General features: G+C 50.9%; 10 non-coding genes across 10 annotated transcripts; 3 read left to right on the top strand and 7 right to left on the bottom strand.

Annotated features, from left to right (window-relative positions):
* The first annotated feature begins 3,661 nt into the window (after nt 1-3,661).
* Nucleotides 3,662-3,780, top strand: LOC138226701 (5S ribosomal RNA). The gene has a single exon (XR_011184657.1). It is a non-coding gene; the product is annotated as a 5S ribosomal RNA (ribosomal RNA).
* Nucleotides 3,781-4,415: 635 nt separating this feature from the next.
* Nucleotides 4,416-4,579, bottom strand: LOC138226676 (U1 spliceosomal RNA). Its single transcript, XR_011184636.1, has one exon. It is a non-coding gene; the product is annotated as a U1 spliceosomal RNA (small nuclear RNA).
* Nucleotides 4,580-6,385: 1,806 nt separating this feature from the next.
* LOC138226667 (5S ribosomal RNA) lies at nt 6,386-6,504 on the top strand. The gene has a single exon (XR_011184629.1). It is a non-coding gene; the product is annotated as a 5S ribosomal RNA (ribosomal RNA).
* Nucleotides 6,505-7,276: 772 nt separating this feature from the next.
* trnat-agu (transfer RNA threonine (anticodon AGU)) lies at nt 7,277-7,350 on the top strand. Its single transcript has one exon. It is a non-coding gene; the product is annotated as a tRNA-Thr (tRNA).
* Nucleotides 7,351-9,229: 1,879 nt separating this feature from the next.
* On the bottom strand, nt 9,230-9,311 carry trnas-cga (transfer RNA serine (anticodon CGA)). Its single transcript has one exon. It is a non-coding gene; the product is annotated as a tRNA-Ser (tRNA).
* Nucleotides 9,312-10,700: 1,389 nt separating this feature from the next.
* trnas-gcu (transfer RNA serine (anticodon GCU)) lies at nt 10,701-10,782 on the bottom strand. The gene has a single exon. It is a non-coding gene; the product is annotated as a tRNA-Ser (tRNA).
* A 596-nt stretch (nt 10,783-11,378) lies between these two features.
* On the bottom strand, nt 11,379-11,492 carry LOC138226695 (U5 spliceosomal RNA). Its single transcript, XR_011184652.1, has one exon. It is a non-coding gene; the product is annotated as a U5 spliceosomal RNA (small nuclear RNA).
* A 393-nt stretch (nt 11,493-11,885) lies between these two features.
* Nucleotides 11,886-11,999, bottom strand: LOC138226697 (U5 spliceosomal RNA). The gene has a single exon (XR_011184654.1). It is a non-coding gene; the product is annotated as a U5 spliceosomal RNA (small nuclear RNA).
* Nucleotides 12,000-15,298: 3,299 nt separating this feature from the next.
* Nucleotides 15,299-15,440, bottom strand: LOC138226686 (U4 spliceosomal RNA). The gene has a single exon (XR_011184644.1). It is a non-coding gene; the product is annotated as a U4 spliceosomal RNA (small nuclear RNA).
* A 1,468-nt stretch (nt 15,441-16,908) lies between these two features.
* On the bottom strand, nt 16,909-17,025 carry LOC138226692 (U5 spliceosomal RNA). The gene has a single exon (XR_011184649.1). It is a non-coding gene; the product is annotated as a U5 spliceosomal RNA (small nuclear RNA).
* Between the last annotated feature and the right edge of the window lie 253 nt (nt 17,026-17,278).

The raw sequence follows: 17,278 nt of genomic DNA, 5'->3' as shown, positions 1-17,278 counted from the left end.
ACGGTTTTCCCTTACCACTCTCTTCTTCTGTCCTTCCGAAGGTGGGTCCGTCCTGGGTCTCTTCTCCCGCTTGCGCTTTCCCTTTTTGCTGGGAGTTATCCAGGTCCCTTCCTCCGGTCGGCCATCTTGTCCCTCTTCCTGGCGGCCATCTTGTGGCACCGATGCGGCTGGGGGTGTGGCCTCGGCAGTTTCGGGTCTCAGCGGGGGAGGTGCGGGTTCTTTGTTCTCAGCCCTCTCCCTTTGTCTGGAGACCGGTTTCTGCCTGCCGGCTTCCACCACCTGCGCAAACGAAGGTTTGCTTACCTTGCATTGGCGAAGGAGGTGTCCCTCGGCGCCGCATCCGTCACACTTTTTGGCTGCCCGGCAGGTTTTTGCCAGGTGCCCGTCCTCATTGCAGTTGTGACATCTGACGATGTCACATGTATTTGTCTTGTGGCCGGACCGTCTGCATTTGCTGCAGAAATCCGGCATCCTGGGGTAGTAGAGGTACCCCCTGTCGGCTCCGATGTTGAAGCGAGCCGGGGGGTGCTGGAAACCGTCAGCGCCCTCTGGGTCCTCCTTCAGGAGGACTCGGTACTGGCGTTTGCCGTACCAGACGCCTTCGTCCCTGACCTCTGTCGGTTTCCCCACTACGGTTACATACCTCCCTAGGTACGCTGTTACCCGCTCCGCAGGCACGTAGGGATTGTACGTGCAAACCGTAATGGTCCTCTGGTTCGTCTTCCTCATAGGCTCCGGCCTGAAATCAGAGAAACCAGGGTGCTTACCTTTCTCCCTGACCAGTCTCGTTGCCTTTTCATACGCCGCGTCCGTGGCCATGTAGGCCTCCATGTATCTCTCTGCCTTGTTGTCCTGAAGGCAGTAGAGATCGCCGGCAACCAACTGCAAGATCCCTCGCAGGAAGGTCACGAAAAAGGCCTTAGCAGTCGGCATCGGCTCCGTCTTCTTTGTCCAGTGGAACCGGATCAAAGTTCTCTTGTCCGCCATCTCTGAGGGAGAAAAAAGGGAACAAAAGGGAAAAAAAAGGAGGGAAAGAGAGAGAGCAAAAGGAGCAGCGAGGGAGCCCTGGCCTTTGTCCTTGTGGGCAAAGCCCAGCGAGGTGCAGGCTCAGGAGGAGAGAGAGAGAGGAGAGCGGAAAGTGCTTCCGGGTCTCGAGGTGGAAAGCAAGCACCGCGGGCAGGCCACGTGTACCTGCTCCCAGCCAAGAGGCCAAGGAGGCAGAGAGAGAGAGAGCGAGAGAGAGAGGGAGCGGATAGCGCTTCCGAGTCTCGAGGTGGAAAGCAAGCACCGCGGGCAGGCCACGTGTACCTACTCCCAGCCAAGAGGCCAAGGAGGCAGAGAGAGAGAGGGAGAGCGAGAGAGAGAGGGAGCGGATAGCGCTTCCGAGTCTCGAGGTGGAAAGCAAGCACCGCGGGCAGGCCACGTGTACCTACTCCCAGCCAAGAGGCCAAGGAGGCAGAGAGAGAGGGAGAGCGAGAGAGAGAGGGAGCGGATAGCGCTTCCGAGTCTCGAGGAAGAAAGCAAGCACCGCGGGCAGGCCACGTGTACCCACTTCCAGCCAAGAGGCCAAGGAGGCGGAGCAAGAGAAAGGGGGAGGGGAGAGGAGAGGAGAGAGCAGAGAGAGAGAACGTTGATGCCGGATTCCACCCGGCTCAGCTGCTGCTTGGCCTTAACCCCCTAGGCTCAACCTAGAGCGATACCAGCTCAAGCACTCTTCAGAATCTTCGATCGCCTTCTAGACCTCTGGCAAGACAAGAACTGCGGGCATGCCACTTGAACTTGATCTTAGCCAAAAGGCCGAGAATCCAAATACTCCACCTACAGGCTGATCAAGGTATCTCCCCTGCCAGGTAAGTATGAGTTAAACAGGCCCCTGCAAGCGGCCCGCACCCACAGCACAAATCGCGCAGCCTAGGCCACCTCCTCGCCCCGCACGCCACCGCCTCCTGCTGGGCCCACTCTTTCACACACTCACACGCCACACTAACACTCAAAAGTGTGGGCAAAACGAGAAAACGAGCGCGCCGTTTCCTACACATCTGCAGTCGCCGTTGCGCATTCGCAGCATGTGGATGCAATTCGGCCTCATTTGCATAACTCCAGACTGGCAGATCGCCACGCAAGCTCGCGACGTGCGCCTGCCACACACCGAACAAACCTTTTCAGCAATTTCCAAAAAACGGGCCTGCTCGCCTGCCCACAAGGCTCCGTCTCTAACCTGCTCTCCAGAGCCTGCTGCCTTCTGTGCTTTTCTCTCGGCACCGCTGCAGTGCACACAACTCCTGCAGCGGGAGGGGGGGAGAAAGTTCCCGCGCTCCGCCGCAGGGAAGGCTCGCTCCGTGCGCACACGTCCTTTCGATGCCAGTCCAACAAGTGCTCCGCATTAGCTGCGTCGGGGCTCCGGCGTGTCGCACCTCACCTCACCTCGCACTGCCCCCTCCTTGAATGTCTGCCGCTGGGCATGCCCCACTCTCCTCCGCCTTATCTTATCGCGTGTGAGCACCGACAATGGCCACAATGCCAGGGAATGGCACCTGTAAAGTGTTAATTGGGGCACAGGAACAGCCCGTCTCGTCTCGGGGGGGCCGGCTTCAGAGACAATACAGCAAACACAGCGGGGCGGGGGAAGAAGACGACACCACACATGCGGGTACATTCAGCTCCGGCGGGAACGAGACATTTGTCGGTCTTTTCAAGTGCCGAGAGCCGAGCAATCCTTCACTTGTATCGTTTCTCCCCGGTGACTAGATCTGGCCCTGCGACTCTCGACTGGGCTCACCCCCGGGGCAGCCCAGCAGGTGTGAGCCTGGCCAGCACCCGGATGGGAGATTCCACCCCGGAAAAGCTCCGGTTGCTGCTGCTCCTGCAAGAGGTGTGACTGGGACCAGTAGGGAGCGCTCACCCTGCGGGCTGTGTGGCTCTCTTACGCCCCAGCCTCCTGATGGCGACACTCTGCTGCACAAACAGGCGCCGTCCTTCGGGGGAGGCGTCAAACCGAGGTCCCGACCCTCCTTGGCCATTAGGAAACCCCAGGGCGTCTCTCAAAAAGAGACGCCGGGGGTGTCCCTCTGGTGTTAGTGCTCCCCTTTACCCATCAGTCGGGGTCTCCTCCTAATCCCCGTCTCACCTGTAACAATCAATGACGAGGCCCCCCTGTCCGTGAGATTTAGTACTCGCGCAAGAGACCGGGGGCAGAGCGCGAACGCGGTCCCCCGCCCCCCACAAAGTGCGCGCTCCGGGTTCCCTCTCGGGGCCCTGCAACACAGCGGAAGGGCAGCGAGAAGGAGCCTCTTGCTCTGACGCCGCAAGGCCACAAGAGGGCGGAGGCGCCGCGCGCCCGGCCGACGTGTTGGACCGGTGCGCTTTACGTGCTGAAATAAAAACGCGAAATCCCCGAAATGTTTCCAGAGTGCTGTGCACTGGAGGTTTTTGTCTGGTGAAGACTTGCCTGGTGCTCCTCCGTGCAGATTGTTTGTCCTCCTCCAGTGCGGGACGAGCCAACACAAGGGAGCGCATTCGCCAACATCCAGGCACGCAATGCGATTTGGAAAGCAGCTCCTTTCCAAAGAGTTGCACACGAACGATCCTTCAGTCCCGCTCGGGGGGCACGGAACCCCCGCCACACACAGCTTCAAGTAGCGAGTCAGGCGCCGGGGCTTTCGCTTACGGCCACACCACCCTGAACACACCCCATCTCGTCTGATCTCGGAAGCTAAGCAGCGTTGGGCCTGGTTAGTACTTGGATGGGGGACTGCCTGGGAATACCAGGTGCTGTAAGCTTTTCCTCTCCCGGCCAGCAGGGGTCGCCGTTGGTGCCGTAGGCTTTGGGAGGAAAACCTGCAGGATGGAAAGGTGATCTATAGCCTCATCTCTAGAGATGTTTTGTTGCTGTGGCATGTGTGTGACCCATGTTCAAAAAAAAAACCCGTCTGTAAAACGAATATCGAAGCTGCCTCTAAATCTGCAAATGAATATGAGTCGATAAACCACTCGTTTTTCGTATAAGTAGACATATATTCATTTGTTACCGATTTCATTCATTGAGCACGGATACAATAGAGGTACAGCCATTCACTGTTTGACATGTCTGCACTGGTACAGAACCGAGCAATCAGAAAACGGGTGAAACTGTCTTTAGACTCAGCATACAGTACCGAGGCCCCCCATGACCAAATAAAGGCTAACCTCGATAATCAGCCTAAAGAACGCAGACTACAGCAAAACGACTGACTTTGAAAAGGGAATGAACGTCCGGAAGGAGTAGTGGAACTAGCTTGAGATGCTTCTCCGGACCCCTAACTAAAAGCCAGCGAGAACCAGCAGCGGCGTCCACTCCTGTCGAACCGGGATCCTTCCGCAGCCACGCAGCTCGTGGTGTCCTAACCCTCCCATATCTGATTTTGGACCAAGCACATCAGGGGAGAGCGCGAACGCAGTCCCCCACTATCAGAAATGATGCAGTCGAGATTCCCACATTTGGGGAATTCGCAGAGGTCAGCACAGCCGGAGTGCAATAGCCGAGCCTCACCCTGGGTGAACCTCCTTCTTGATCAAGGTATCTCCTCTGCCAGGTAAGTATGAGTTAAACAGGCCCCTGCAAGTGGCCCGCACCCACAGCACAAGTCGCGCAGCCTAGGCCACCTCCTCGCCCCGCACGCCACCGCCTCCTGCTGGGCCCACTCTTTCACACACTCACACGCCACACTAACACTCAAAAGTGTGGGCAAAACGAGAAAACGAGCGCGCCGTTTCCTACACATCTGCAGTCGCCGTTGCGCATTCGCAGCATGTCCCGGGATGCAATTCGGCCTCATTTGCATAACTCCAGACCGGCAGATCGCCACGCAAGCTCGCGACGTGCGCCTGCCACACACCGAACAAACCTTTTCAGCAATTTCCAAAAAACGGGCCTGCTCGCCTGCCCACAAGGCTCCGTCTCTAACCTGCTCTCCAGAGCCTGCTGCCTTCTGTGCTTTTCTCTCGGCACCGCTGCAGTGCACACAACTCCTGCAGCGGGAGGGGGGGAGAAAGTTCCCGCGCTCCGCCGCAGGGAAGGCTCGCTCCGTGCGCACACGTCCTTTCGATGCCAGTCCAACAAGTGCTCCGCATTAGCTGCGTCGGGGCTCCGGCGTGTCGCACCTCACCTCACCTCGCACTGCCCCCTCCTTGAATGTCTGCCGCTGGGCATGCCCCGCTCTCCTCCGCCTTATCTTATTGCGTGTGAGCACCGACAATGGCCACAATGCCGGGGAATGGCACCTGTAAAGTGTTAATTGGGGCACAGGAACAGCCCGTCTCGTCTCGGGGGGGCCGGCTTCAGAGACAATACAGCAAACACAGCGGGGCGGGGGAAGAAGACGACACCACACATGCGGGTACATTCAGCTCCGGCGGGAACGAGACATTTGTCGGTCTTTTCAAGTGCCGAGAGCCGAGCAATCCTTCACTTGTATCGTTTCTCCCCGGTGACTAGATCTGGCCCTGCGACTCTCGACTGGGCTCACCCCCGGGGCAGCCCAGCAGGTGTGAGCCTGGCCGGCACCCGGATGGGAGATTCCACCCCGGAAAAGCTCCGGTTGCTGCTGCTCCTGCAAGAGGTGTGACTGGGACCAGTAGGGAGCGCTCACCCTGCGGGCTGTGTGGCTCTCTTACGCCCCAGCCTCCTGATGGCGACACTCTGCTGCACAAACAGGCGCCGTCCTTCGGGGGAGGCGTCAAACCGAGGTCCCGACCCTCCTTGGCCATTAGGAAACCCCAGGGCGTCTCTCAAAAAGAGATGCCGGGGGTGTCCCTCTGGTGTTAGTGCTCCCCTTTACCCATCAGTCGGGGTCTCCTCCTAATCCCCGTCTCACCTGTAACAATCAATGACGAGGCCCCCCTGTCCGTGAGATTTAGTACTCGCGCAAGAGACCGGGGGCAGAGCGCGAACGCGGTCCCCCGCCCCCCACAAAGTGCGCGCTCCGGGTTCCCTCTCGGGGCCCTGCAACACAGCGGAAGGGCAGCGAGAAGGAGCCTCTTGCTCTGACGCCGCAAGGCCACAAGAGGGCGGAGGCGCCGCGCGCCCGGCCGACGTGTTGGACCGGTGCGCTTTACGTGCTGAAATAAACACGCGAAAGCCCCGAAATGTTTCCAGAGTGCTGTGCACTGGAGGTTTTTGTCTGGTGAAGACTTGCCTGGTGCTCCTCCGTGCAGATTGTTTGTCCTCCTCCAGTGCGGGACGAGCCAACACAAGGGAGCGCATTCGCCAACATCCAGGCACGCAATGCGATTTGGAAAGCAGCTCCTTTCCAAAGAGTTGCACACGAACGATCCTTCAGTCCCGCTCGGGGGGCACGGAACCCCCGCCACACACAGCTTCAAGTAGCGAGTCAGGGGCTGGGCTTTCGCTTACGGCCACACCACCCTGAACACGCCCGATCTCGTCTGATCTTGGAAGCTAAGTAGCGTCGGGCCTGGTTAGTACTTGGATGGGAGACTGCCTGGGAATACCAGGTGCTGTAAGCTTTTCCTCTCCCGGCCAGCAGGGGTCGCCGTTGGTGCCGTAGGCTTTGGGAGGAAAACCTGCAGGATGGAAAGGTGATCTATAGCCTCATCTCTAGAGATGTTTTGTTGCTGTGGCATGTGTGTGACCCATATTCAAAAAAAAAAACCCGTCTGTAAAACGAATATCGAAGCTGCCTCTAAATCTGCAAATGAAGATGAGTCGATAAACCACTCGTTTTTCGTATAACTAGACATATATTCATTTGTTACCGATTTCATTCATTGAGCACGGATACAATAGAGGTACAGCCATTCACTGTTTGACATGTCTGCACTGGTACAGAACCGAGCAATCAGAAAATGGGTGAAACTGTCTTTAGACTCAGCATACAGTAACCACTCGGCCACCTCGTCTAGGAAACTGGGCTGTCCTGACATGGGTTGGCGCACTCCAGTTGATCTTTTTCTTTTTTTTCCCTCATACTCGAGGGTCATTTTCCTGTTCCATATGCGATTTCAACATTTTCCTTGGGAGATGTCAAGCCAGCAAGCCACTGCTGTGGTTCAGTGGCCAGTGTGGAGTTCAGTGGCCCTGTTGTACACAGAAAGCACATTGAGCTCCTTGGACATGAAAAGTTCCAGATAAAAGCCATTTGTCATCCTTTCTCTTGGTGTCGATGTTGCTATTGTATGTAAAGGTGGCAACTTGCTCAGCGAGCAGGCGGAGCACACACCGAATGCAGATGTGTCTGAGTGGTGTGTCCAAGTGGCTGCAAAAGGACAGCACTCCCGGGGCGCCGTGGCTTAGTTGGTTAAAGCGCCTGTCTAGTAAACAGAAAGTCCTGGGTCCGAATCCCAGCGGTGCCTTTTTTTGTTCTGTGTTCTCGAACAGAACTGGTCATTATGGACAACCGCATACGTCTAGACTTAATTAAATGCAAGTATTCATTTCCTGTCTTGAACGACTTGTTTTTCTTAAAATGGATGCAACTTGCAAAACATGAAATACAAACCTCGCTAATCAGCGCTCGCGGCTGGCAAAAAAAAAAGAAGTCAGCAATGTTTTTTTCTTTAACCTTAAGCCTGCTAATGGAGAAGAACCTAGTCGCCACATCACATACATCCGTTTCAACGATAAGAAGGTAACAACTATCCTCACTCCAGAGTAAATCTCACGTTGAGGGCATATTTTTTTCCACTTTACCATGAGTCGGGCTCAGCTGCACAGAGGCGAGAGCAGAGCAATGAGGTCAGGGGGATAGGGGAGTCACACGCTGGCGGTTTGAACACGCGGAAGATCACTGAGGGATCGACAGTATGTGGACCCTCCGTGCGCCATCATTCCACACTCCAGACTCTGAATCCTGCCATCCGAGTTAAGATCTCGGCGGAACCTGAGGCGCAGTTCTTTCTTAAAACGTAATCTGGTGAGCATTTCTAGAATCGTACTTGTATAGATGCAGCCTTTAATGTGTTGCTAGGTTAAAATTTATGACTTCTTGTATTTCAGTAGGCAACTGCCCTCTTGATTTCGGATTGAATTTCTTTATTACAGGGGCGCTTTTATGATGACAGAGTCATGTTCAGGTACTTTGCTTGATGGAGGAAGCTCATTTCGGACTCTGTGATCTGCTCACCTGGAAAGGTCTGCTGTACTACTACAAGAGAGAAGTAGAGTCTGGAGGAAGGGACAATTTTATGATGCTTTGGAAGGTAATGTTTTTTTTTTCTTTGAAATCGAAATGAATCAGAATATCAGTGCAAAAGACAAACTCTTGGTTTGGTTTAAAGAGATATGGTTTTAAAACAGACAAAATGTAGAAAACAGGTGTTTCTCACTTTTGGAAAAGAATGGACCGGGGGTAATATTTTACTAGTTGCAGTGCTAAGCTCACTGGGTTACAGTCCTGCAGTGTCACACCAGGGCCAGTGGTGCAATGGATAATGTGTCTGACTATGGATTAGGAGTTTGGAGGTTTGACTCCTGCCTGGCGCTGGTTGTTTTTAAACACATCAGCCTACTCCCTAAGTAGCCTGTGCTACTTACTGCATTGTAATCGTACCCAGTAAGAGATTTCCTTCATGTAAATGAACTGCACCTGACAGCTTTAGAAAAACACCTGGGCTCAGTACGGTGCTGAGAGCTCAAGTTGTACCAATAAACTTGACAGTAAAAGGTTGTAATTAGTCAAGAAATAAAGTCGAACAACAGCTGCGGGTTTGATTCTGAACGTATCAGATTGCAGCACCTTTTACTTCAATTGACAAATGATAGAGATTCGAAGAGAGATCCTTCAGACCAGCAAGCGAACCCACGGCTATTTCGGTTTTCTATCTAGGCAACGTTGGTGTCTGCAATAGCATACATGAAAGCGTGATGCAATTTCTGTGGCTACATTTGTTGCACGTCATGCACAGTAAGAGTGTTTCTAACACCAAATAAAAAGTCAACAATTAGCGATCACGCCTTCTCCTCAGTTAACCCACTGAAACCCTTGCTGTTAACAGTTCTTTAATGCGTGCTTTACGAGCACCTACATATTGTGTCGGTTCTTTCAGTTTTATTCATTAGGTTTTCAAAGGCATAAGTAGAACACCAGAGGTGCGAACGCAAGATGTGTGGTTATCTGAAGAACTCATTTCCATGGCAGCGGGGCCAAGCGATTTAGCGTTTTTATCGTACCAGGAAAGGAGAAACAGCACTTCGCCTTTGCCGCGCAGGCACAAGGAGACGTGCGGCAGACGCCGTAGTCGGCAGGATTCGAACCTGCGCGGGGAGTCCCCAATGGATTTCGAGTCCATCGCCTTAACCACTCGGCCACGACTACAGCGAGTTCGCCATCGCTGCATTCCTCCTTTAATCTAACACGGAGTGCGACGTGGCTGCGGAAACCTTTTCAAAGTCGCTCTCCGTTAAAAAAAATAAATACCTTTGACAAAATACGTGCCGGCAGATAGACACGCCTCAGAGGGTTTAAGGCTGGCTTCACGTTCAAATGATAAAGTCTCCCCGTCCGGAGGTCAAAATGCAGCTTTGGCAGACAGAACAAACAGCAACAAACCACAAATGTGGATAAGGATTTTACAAGCTGCACCACACTGCACTTTCAAAAGCATTTACATTCCTGTTAGACGCAGGAATTGCCTTTGATTTGCGTGCTTACAAACGCCATGGAAAACGAAACAAAACAAAAGCCCTCAGCTCCTGCACTTGATTATAATGCCGTTACGTGTCGAAGCAGGAATTTACGTCATCCTACCACTGCAACACGGGGAATAGAGGGAAATGAGCACACGCTACGAATCGTCTCAATCATTCCTGTTAGACGCAGGAATTGCCTTTGATTTGCGCGCTTACGAACGCCATGGAAAACGAAACAAAACTAAAGCCCTCAGCTCCTGCACTTGATTATAATGCCATTACGTGGCGAAGCAGTAATTTACGTCATCCTACCACTGCAACACGGGGAATAGAGGGAAATGAGCACACGCTACGAATCGTCTCAATCACTCCCTAGAGTCCTAAGGCGCATTGAAGGGTGCACCCCCATCATTAATCGTTGCGCCTCTGTGAAAGGAAAGCTCTTGAGCAGTCTTTGAAACAGCTCGGATGAAACACTTGATTGCTTCCATGTGCATCTGGAGCCCATTTCTTATTTTCACTTCACGCCCATTAAAGCATTTCTAAAACAGGAGATTCGCGCTTGGGAATGCGCCCTGCCTTACAAATAAAACAGGTCTACGGGTCTGAAACCCGCTCCACGGAAAACAGTTCTGTTGCGCTTTTGATCAAAGGGAGATTCGCTGTTCTTACTTTTTGATGACATAACACCCAAAGGGGCTTCTTTGGAGCTGGATTTCAACCAGCATCCTTGGCGGTATCCTTTACAGTCCTCTGTTCGGTCGACAAGGGACAGAAGGGGGCAGCTTTCCTCACACATACAGTGCAATGTACTGTAGTGTTCCCGTTCATTGAATTTGCAGTTCTGCATCAGACCTCTAACCCGTTTCCTTAGCTTGGATTTAAGCCACGAAGCAGGCTTCTACTGTATAAACGTCTAGAGGAATGACAAACTGTGATTCTGAGAGACTGTCAAAAATCGCTTTCTCCGTTTGCGTTGCAAATAAGTGAAAACGCGGTCTCAACCCAGAGCCAACGTTAGCCTACTATACCATGTTCAGCCACCGCTAGAAAATGTACGGCTCTAGTACCGGAGCGACGAGGATGGGATTCGAACCCACGCGTGCAGAGCACAATGGATTAGCAGTCCATCGCCTTAACCACTCGGCCACCTCGTCGAGGAAACTGGGCTGTCCGGACATGGGTTGGCACGCTCCGGACATGGGTTGGCACGCTCCAGATGATCTTTTTCTTTTTTTTCCCTCGTACTCGAGGGTCATTTTCCTGTTCCACATGCGATTTCAACATTTTTCTTGGGAGATGTCAAGCCAGCAAGCCACTGCTGTGGTTCAGTGGCCAGTGTGGAGTTCAGTGGCCCTGTTTATTATGCCTAATAAACAGGAGATCCTGGGTGATCCTAGATGATTGCAAGCCGTACAGCCTCCGCCATGCTTCCCAGGTGGGATGAGGTTTTGGAGTTGGTATGCAGTGTTTTGTTATCTCCAAACATAACGCTGTGCACATTTACCAACAAGTTCAGCTTTTGTCACGTCTGTCCACAGAACATTGTTCCAGGAGTTGCTCTGGAACATCCACGTGGTCTTTAGCAAACTTGAAAGGGGCAGTGGGGGCAGACACTTCCCGCCCCCCAAAGAAAAGAGCGCCAATCAGACAGGCGGAGACCAAGGACTCACAGAGCAGACAACCACAATCGCCATAACAAGAGCGATTGTGAGCGGTTTTGTTTTCTCTCTTTGACCAGCCCAGCTGCGCCCCACCCGAAAGCAGGGAAGCAGAAAAATTGCATGGAACTCATTCATGCTCCTCTCCACGGAAATCTTTAGTAAAAAGCAAAAGATTTGTATGAAATGAATAGAAACCAGAGTGCGTGGCTGCACAGCTTCAGGAGCCCAGGCCACCTTCAAGGCCTCTGCCCTGCCGGTCGTGGTTGGCAATGCACCTGGCCTTACAAACGAGCCAGTGGGGTCCGTTCAGCTCCGGGCTCATCGCCTGCGGCTCTCGGCTTGCGGGCGTGCCCAATCCGTGCGATAACTCGGAAAACACCCGGCCACACTGTGCCGGAAACGACGCACTCTGGGAAGCCGCTTTGCAAAGCGAGGTCCCAAGATCCCCTGCGGCCGGACACTTCCCGCCCCCCAAAGAAGAGAGCGGCAATCAGACGGGCAGAGACCGAGGACTCGCAGAGCAGACAACCACAATCGCCATAACAAGAGCGATTGTGAGCGGTTTTGTTTTCTCTCTTTGACCAGCCCAGCTGCAACCACCCGAAGGCAGGGAAGCACAAAAATTGCACGGAACTCATTCATGCTCCTCTCTACGGAAATCTTTAGCAAAAGGCGAAAGATTTGTACGAAATGAAGAGAAACCAGAGTGCGTGGCTGCACAGCTGCAGGAGCCCAGGCTGCTTTCAAGGCCTCTGCCCTGCCGGTCGTGGTTGGCAATGCACCTGGCCTTACAAACGAGCCAGTGGGGCCCGTTCAGCTCCGGGCTCATCGCTTGCGGCTCTTGGCTTGCGGGCGTGCCCAATCCGTGCAATAACTCGGAAAACACCCTGCCATACTATGCCGGAAACGATGCACTCTGCTACAATATGATTGCTACATATCTGCATTTGTTGGTTTTTAAGGAGTAAGAGTGCAGGGAGTTTAAACCTGCGATCCAGTGTGTTGAAGTATTTCACAACACTACCCCTAGCACATCTGGAAATAAATCCTCATAATGATTATTGCCCTGGGCATGTACCATAAAATCAGTGAGCATATATATATATATAACTGTGTTGAAGCTAGAGACACAGAATAACTGCAAACACATCCTAAATACAGTGTTCCTGCACCTTTGACCTCATCCAGAATGTATCCTTTTTTGAAAGGGATTGCTGTCAGAATGCACAACTGAATCCCAAACAGAATCTCTAGTCAAATATGATCATTTGTGAAACAGGCAAATGAGTCTCTCAGGTGCCCATTGCTCATTTTCCGACACATTTATGCAATACTTTCACCATGCATTGAGCAATAGGGATTAAAGACACCACAGGTAAGGTTTTCGCGTTGAGCAATAGGGATTAAAGATACCAGAGGTAAGGTTTAAAAGTGATTCTGAGGTGTAACACATCAGCTAGGCATCTGAAATGCGGGGTTTGAGAGCCCTTCAGGGAACACCGTACCTTAAAGGTACCAGAAGTCCACTAGTATAAGCATTAAGTCACTGTCACCCCTGTTACAATGTGATTGCTACATATCTTCATTTCTTTGGTTTTTAAGGAGTAAGAGTGCAGGGGGTCTAAATCTGCGATCCAGTGTGTTGAAGTATTTCACAACACTACCTGTAGCCCGTCTGGAAATAAATCCTCATTCTGATTGTTGCCCTGGGCATGTACCAATAAATCACTGAGCATATATATATATAGCACTGTGTTGAAGCTAGAGACCTGTATGTATAATATGATGCTAAAATGTTATTTTCACATATATTAATGTAATAAATGATTGCTTATGCTTTATAAACAAATCTAATTAAAATAAAAGCTTACGTTTTGTATTTATCTTGTACCATAGAACATGATTTTCTTTGTATTTCAAGCCCACAAAGTGTCCAAATGATGCACTACATAATATAAGGAAGATTATCACATGCATATCGGTATTATCTTTCTTATGAAAATGCATTCCTTTCATTACCTTTTACTTTTTAAAATGAACTCAAATTGTGTATAATGTAATAATTTAAGTAGAATAGATTCTAATAATATAAAGATCCAGTGTATTGCACTGGCCTGGTCAGCCTGGCCTGGTGGATGGTGCACATAGCACTTTCAGTGCTGGAGGTGTTAATGGCGGAGGTGTTGGAGAGTGATAGCTGTGTGGGATGGGTGGGTGAGTAGCTGTCGTGGGTTGTAGCTTTTCCTTTGCAGCTTGTCCTATACCTTCCTCCTGTAGGCGTCCTTGCTCTCTCTCAACTTCTGTTTTAGCTCCCATCATGTAATGATGAACATGATTTACATGACAAAAGGAAGATTATCACATGCATATCGGTATTATCTTCCTCATGAATATGCATTCCTTTCATTACCTTTTAATTTTTAAAATGAACTCAAGTTGTGTATAATGTAATAATTTAAGTAGAATAGATTCTAATAATATAATGATCCAGTGTGTTGCACTACTTCACTGCTTCACTGCTCTATGCCGTCTGGAAATAAATCCTCAGACTACTTACTGCCCTGGGCATGTACCAATAAATTACAGGAGCACATCTATATATCACTGCGTTGAAGCAGGAGACACAATCACTGCAAACACATCCTAAATACAGTGTTCCAGCACCTTTGACCTCATCCAGAATGTATAATTTCTCTCAGGGGCCCATTCCTCATTCTCAAGACACATGTATGCAGTACGTACACTATGCATTGAGCAATAGGGATTAAAGACACCACAGGTAAGGTTAGAAGACATTCTGACTATATTCTAAAATATTGGACTCATATTCTTATGATGGCAGACATGATGCTGTGTTTAAAACCGGGGTTAATGGACATTATATGACTGTCAATTCTGTTTTGTTTTGGAGACTCTTGGCTGCCTATGTGGTACAGTGCAGCGTGAAAAAAACATTTTCCAAAACTGTGTCAGCTCAAAAGTTGTAAGAAAACCTTTCCAGCTGCTTTAACTCTCTTCATTTTTGTCATTTAATTGTCTGTCGGCACTATGTGGTAGGGTTGCATGACAACCCATCTCACCACGGAAAGGAACCTAACAGCTTTTGTAAGAGAGGAGAAAGGGACCTGGCCTGTACGGAGATCGAACCCACAACCTTGGCGTTATTAGCACCACGCTCTAACCAACTGAGCTAACCAGCCTCACGACAGCAATCCTCTCTGTGCTGCAAAAAATCGAACTCAGGGAATTTCTTTTGCCCTCCTTTGAATAGAAAGCCGTGTAATTCAGTGTACGGGCTTTCTCGTGCAGTTTCATGGTTCTTGTAACCCAAATCCTACACTGGCGTGAAGTGCCCCCCCATTTCACAGCATTTTTCAGCTGATTTAAAATGTACCTAAAGGAGAAGCATTATTGAAGACCATCAATTACCAAGAGCATTTGTCAAAGGTTTTGGTGGTCATTTTTAATGACCACAGAGCGCTGTGACCTCGGTTTTACATCTCATCCAAGAGACAGCGCCCTTTTACAACACAGCGTCTCCGTCACTATGCTGGGGCATTGGGACCCGCACAGACCTCAGGGTGAGCGCCCCCCCGCCGGCACCATTAACACCGCTTCCAGCTGGAAACTTTGTTTTTCCCTGTAGCTCACCCTCATCCGGGTACTGACCTGGCTCACACCTGCTTAGCTTCAGTGGGTTTTCAGTTGCGAGTTGCAAGGGGATGCAAGTGATGGAGCCGCTCGCTGCAAAAGCCACTGTTTTGGCTGGGAATCGAACCAGAGCCTCCCACATGGGAAGCGAGAATTCTACCACTGAACCATCAATGCTCAATACCCAGGCCTTCAAAAAAGACGCTTTTTTGGTGCTCTGTTAAAAAAGCGTCGACATTACCTCTTTCAAAAGGCTTCACTTTCCTAGTCAGATTCCAAGGCTCATTGAACCCGGGCTGTTTCCTCCAGCGGTATAGTATTGCAGTTAGACAGCACGATGCCTGCAAGACTATGTCACGCTCTGACGAGACTGTCAAAAATTGCTTTCACCGATTGTATTGCAAACCGGCGGAAGCGGGGTATTGGGAAAAGTTTTCAACTAGCAATAATCGCGCCTCGGCTAAACCTCACAGGCTACGATACTGCCAATGCGCAAAGCTGACGGTTGCCAGGCAACCGCGGGGATCCTATGGAAATCGTTATCAATCGTCTCATGGCATGTCGTTGCTGTAACGCTTCATATTTGTCGTCTTCTTCTTCTAGCTTGAGGTTTTGAAGAATTTCATGACAGACAAGGGCTCCGTCGGGAACAAAGGGCGTTGTGAGAAAACCGTTGCTTATTTTCAGCAGCAGAAATACAACCCTTTAAATACAAGATGACAGAACAATGACGAAGGGCATGCCGGGAGGAACTCATACACTACAGAGGAAAGGGGGCGGGCACGTACAGTTCACATTCAAGCCACAAGTACTCTTCTCGGATGTTGCACAAACAAATCCTAACGTCCTGAAAGCATTGCAGCATGTTTGTGTCCCACTTCCCGTGGCTGCAGGACGACTGACACGAAGGGACAAACACAATCTGTGGCGTTTAGCGTGACATAGTCTTGCAGGCATCGTGCTGTCTCACTGCAATACTATACCGCTGGAGGAAACAGCCCGGGTTCGATGAGTCTTGGAATGTGACTAGGAAAGTGAAGCCTTTTGAAAGAGGTAAAGCACTGCACAACGGAACTGAGGGAGAATCTTACAGGGGATTCTGAGCGGTGTCTGCATACACGCAGTCCGATACGGGCGCTGAAAGCTTGAGCTACTCTCAATGTCATGCTGCCTTTCCTCGGAGTAAATCTGTTACATTGAAAGAATGCTTCTCGCAGGTTCAAAAAGGGACCCTTGTTAATTGGAGAAATCAATGATTTCGAATGAATTCTGTATGCGTTAAAAGACAGCTATAAACAGAAAACATGCAGGACACTGCTCATGATGTTTCCCGAGCCGAAACACAGTGCGTTTTTCCAAGCCATCTGACAAAGCCCGCCCACTGAAAACTGCAGCAGATCGTGTAAAGACGTTCAACTTTGTAACTACTGCACGCACAGGAAGCAGAATAAATTCCTCTTTTCAAACTGTCAAAGGTTTGCTTTGCGAACGCTGCAGGACATCGCACAATCTCTTTTGAACGGGGACAAACCATTTCTTATGGGGCGCAGTAAGTACAGACGTTTAAAAAGCTCCACTCATGCCGACGATGCAGCATGAAGAAGCGCAACCTAACGTTTGACAGACAAAAGCCGGGTGCCGCTACGAGCAATATGAAATCAAACTGACAGCACACGGCGTTTCGCGCTGACTCAAAAGTGATCTCGACAGACGCTGTTCTCTGCATAACGCTGAAAGAGCTAAAGAGCGTTTCTGTTGAGACGTAACAAGCTTGTTTTTATCAATCGTCTCATGGCATGTCGTTGCTGTAACGCTTCATATTTGCGGCCGGACACTTCCCGCCTCCCAAAGGAAAGAGCGCCAATCAGACAGGCGGAGACCGAGGACTCGCAGAGCAGACGGCCACAGTCGCCGTAATAAGAGCGATTGTGAGCGGTTTTGTTTTCTCTCTTTGACCAGCCCAGCTGCGCCCCACCCGAAGGCAGGGAAGCACAAAAATTGTATGGAACTCATTCATGCTCCTCTCCATGGAAATCTTTAGTAAAAGGCAAAAGATTTGTACGAGATGAAGAGAAACCAGAGTGCGTGGCTGGACAGCTGCAGGAGCCCAGGCCGCCTTCAAGGCCTCTGCCCTGCCGGTCGTGGTTGGCAATGCACCTGGCCTTACAAACGAGCCAGTGGGGCCCGTTCAGCTCCGGGCTCATCGCCTGCGGCTCTCGGCTTACCTGGCAGGGGAGATACCTTGATCAGCCTGTAGTTGGAGTAGTTGGATTGTTTTCTTGTTTTGTGGAAGCAGTGTTTGTTTTGCAGTTTGAGATGGCAACCTTTGGATCCCGCA

The sequence above is a fragment of the Lepisosteus oculatus genome, unplaced genomic scaffold (genome assembly GCF_040954835.1).
Source record: "Lepisosteus oculatus isolate fLepOcu1 unplaced genomic scaffold, fLepOcu1.hap2 HAP2_SCAFFOLD_160, whole genome shotgun sequence".
Lineage (NCBI taxonomy): Eukaryota > Metazoa > Chordata > Actinopteri > Semionotiformes > Lepisosteidae > Lepisosteus > Lepisosteus oculatus.
The sequence above is the reverse complement of the archived record's forward strand: the minus strand, read 5'-3'. Positions and strand labels throughout refer to the sequence as shown.